This window comes from Gobius niger (assembly GCF_951799975.1).
Source record: "Gobius niger genome assembly, chromosome: 19".
Classification (NCBI taxonomy): domain Eukaryota; kingdom Metazoa; phylum Chordata; class Actinopteri; order Gobiiformes; family Gobiidae; genus Gobius; species Gobius niger.
The window spans coordinates 11224847-11228707 of NC_136870.1; positions in this window are offsets into that span (position 1 = coordinate 11224847).

Below are 3861 nucleotides of genomic sequence, written 5' to 3' on the forward strand. Positions count from 1 at the left end.
TTTCACGCCTTTCGCCATAATTACTTTCAGAACACTGAGAGGGAGCTTTTGTTTTATGGCGCTGGACTAAAACAAATCAGTAGCCCTCATACCATTCTGAAAAGAACATTCTTCTGAGAAAAAAAAAAAAAAATCACACAAAGCTAGTTCTACACTGCGTTCCAAATTATTATGCAAATTGGATTTTTGTGTCAAAAAGGTAAAAAAAAAAGCAATAATAATGAAACTCATGGATGGTATCGTGTCTTGGGGCTCTATGAATCACTGACATAAATCTCAGAGACCTGGGATTATTAGTTGTCAGGTTAAGCCCAGTTAAGGGAAAAACTACTGAAAAAGGGTGTTCCACTTTATTATGCAGATCATCATTTTCATGCAATATGGTAAAGAAAAAGGGACTTTCTGCTGATGAAAAGTGTGAAATAGTTGAATGCCTTGGTCTAGGTATGAAAACCTTCGATATTTCATGAAAGATTAAGCTTAATCATCATACAGATAAGAGATTTGTGGATGATTCAGAGCACACTCCGTTTTGTGCCGATAAAGGCACAAAATGGACGGTTTCTGCCAGACAAACACATCAGATTATGAGAACAGATGCTACAAAGCAGCATTCAGGTATTTGAAGCTGCTGGTGCCTCTGGAGTCTCCCGAACATCAAGGTGTAGGACCCTCCAGAGGCTGCAGTTGTGCATAAACCTTCTATCCGGGCCTCCCCTAAATGGTTAATTGAAGCTGATGAACAGAAATGGCTGCAACGGGCTCAGAAATACATGAGGACTCATTTTCAAACAGTCTTGTTCACTGATGAGGCCGTGTAGCCCTGGATGGTTAACTCAATGGAGTAGTGGATGGTTGGTGAATGACCACAATGTCCCAACAAGGCTGTGACGTCAGTAAAGAGGTGGCGGAGTCATGTTTTGGGCCAGAATCATGGGGAGAGAGCTGGTCGGCCCCTTTAGGCCCTTTTAGGCTCCCTGAAGGTGTGAAAATGACCTTTGAAAAATATGTGGAGTTTCTGACTGACCACTGTCTTCTATGCTACAAAATGAAGAGCCGTGCTTTCCCTAACAAAATCCTCTTCATGCATGACAATGCACCATGTCATACTGTAAAGAATACCTCTGCATCACTGGCTGCTTTGGGCATAAAAGGAGAGAAACTCATGATGTGGACCCCCTCCTCCCCTGACTTCAACCCTATTGAGAACCTTTGGAGCCTCAACAAAAAAAACTTCTATGAGGGTGGGAGGCAGTTTTCATCCAAGCGGCAGCTCTGGGAGGCTATTCTAACATCCTGCAAAGAAATCCAAGCAGAAACTGTCCAAAAACTCACAAGTTTAATGGATTTAAGAATTTTGAAGCTGCGATCACACAAGGGCTCCTATGTTAAAATATAACTTGACCTGTTAATATTTTTTTGACTGAAATAGCTTTTGATTTCAGTAAATATGACCTCCTAATGCTACAAATACAACAAATGAGCATTTTCAGTTAATTACGAGCTTTAAAATGTATTGAAACGATGAGTTGCATAATAACTTGGAACAGTGGATTTTGAGGTTTTAACTATATTTATTTTTGAAAAAAATACTGTTATCACTAGGAAATTTTTTCCACCACATTTAAATGATCCTCTACCAGGTAAAGACTTAAAAATTATGCTGACTCTCATTTGAGTTGACAATTTAGAAAATCTTAGAAAAATGTCATTTGCATAATAATTTGGAACGCAGTGTATAATTCTTTACTCAGACTGGGTCAAACTGTCAGACTGTCTCAATATATATTCTTTACTGCTTTTTTCAAGGCCAACTTTAGCGCAACAAATTCCCAATCGCTACATTTGCAACTGCCTTTCCTGAACGCCTAAAATATGGTGTTTTTTTTAATAATAATACAATACAAAAACATAATATCTGTTTTAAGATAAGTCACAAATACAAAATCCTTCCTTTCTCCTTGTGGATTCTCCAAGGTTACACAACTATTACTTGAACTGGAGTCCTGCCTGGGGCATCTGTCAGCACAAATGAATCGATCGCGTTGTGGCCGATGACTGTGCCTGATTGGTCACTGCCCCGGGAGTATAGCACAGCGTTTGGGTGTGATTGGCTGCCTGTGGCTTTGCTGAAAATGATCACAGTAGAACTTCCAGGGTGATATATCTGAACAGGTGAGGTGAGGTACCGAGCTTCAAGGTCATGGGTCTATCATCCTTGGTGCTCGCTGCATATTCAATCAGGCCCGCCTAATGACTTGGACAAATTGACTCATGTTCGAGGTTAAGTTCACCCAGTCCTCATTAGAATATAAAACTTGCAGCTCAAAGATTGCAAGTCATGCTTCTTTCTGAATGATCTACTTTATGTACAGTATTTGAATATAGGATGATCTCACTTTGTGTTGTGTTAAAACACGCAGCACCAACTATTTATAAACAAATTTAATTGACATAATGTAGATGATTTAACAGTTGTTCAGATCTCTGTTGTACATAATCATATTTTTCAAAATCTTCTGGGTTGCGAGAGGATGTTGACCCTCGAACTTGCTGTACCCTCCCCTTGCTTTGTTCTTTATTGTCCCCATAGGAAAATTTGTTCTGTGCATTTGACTAATCCCTCAATGGCGCGTTGGCAACCGGTCAGGAGCAGCAGGGAGCTGTACAACAGAGCCCGGGGATCCATCTCTGAAAATAAAAATAAATATGGCTGCTTCAGTAAAGATAAGAGCCAAACCTGCTCTTGGCCAGAGTATAAAAACGTAGCTGTATTTCTGCGCCAACGGCCTCTTTGACCACTTCCAACTTACTCAATAACATGTTCATATGGATACAGTACGTTTCCTGGGGCAGACACCCTGGTTAGCGCTCTCTCCTCACTGTGAGAAAGTCCAGTAGTTGGTACCAAAGTTACTTTAGTACTGTCCCCAAGTAGCATTTTTGATGGTCTGTGCTGTACTTGAGTAGTCATGTTGTTGCAAAATTATTACTTTTATACAACTACATTTGGAACTTTCCACTCCTCTACCTTTCTGTGAAAGTTGGATACGCACTTTATCTTATTTTAAGCTGCATAATTCACACTCCATAACAGTAGGTGGCGCTGTGCTGATGCACTGTCAATGCAAGAGAGATTTGTCCCTGCCATGTTGTTGTACAGGTGATCAAGTTATTATTCACTTATTATGAAGCTGATTTGTATTTTTTTTGAGAACGAAGTAACTCATGCCCCTAGAGGCCATAAGCGCTACTGCAGGTGTCGTAGCATGTTGCGGTTTTTACTCATTAATTGTCCATGAGAGTCAATACTACGCTGACAGAAAAGACAAAACGACAGAGGGATATTGTACATCCAATAACACAATGGAGATAAAAAAAATTCTCTCAAACTTTGCTGTAAATAGTGTTATGCTATCCATGCTCTCATGCTAGTCCACAGTTAGCTTTGCCCGTTAGCCTGTTAGCGTCTTCTTCGTGATTCCATTAGTGTGTATTGGTGGCTCTGACCTGGAGGCCCGGGAGTTGCAATTGTGGTTTTCTGGCCGGAGACACCAGGGGAGATGAAAGACCCCCCAATCATCCCATTAACACTTGTATTACCCCCCAGAGAGACTATGGATCTATTAAGGTAAACAAGTTACCTAATGCTGCTTTAAATACTATTATCTACAGCAAATACTGCAGTACTTTCTCTTAAGTAATAAGTTGACTGAGCAACTTTTACTTTTTCTGGAGTAATATTTGACCAGTACTTTTATTGAAGGAATGATATCAAGCATTTAGATTTACCCTGTGTTCATGCACTATTCCAGCTACAATAAACAAAAAACAAAACACAAACATACCCGCAGATCTGCA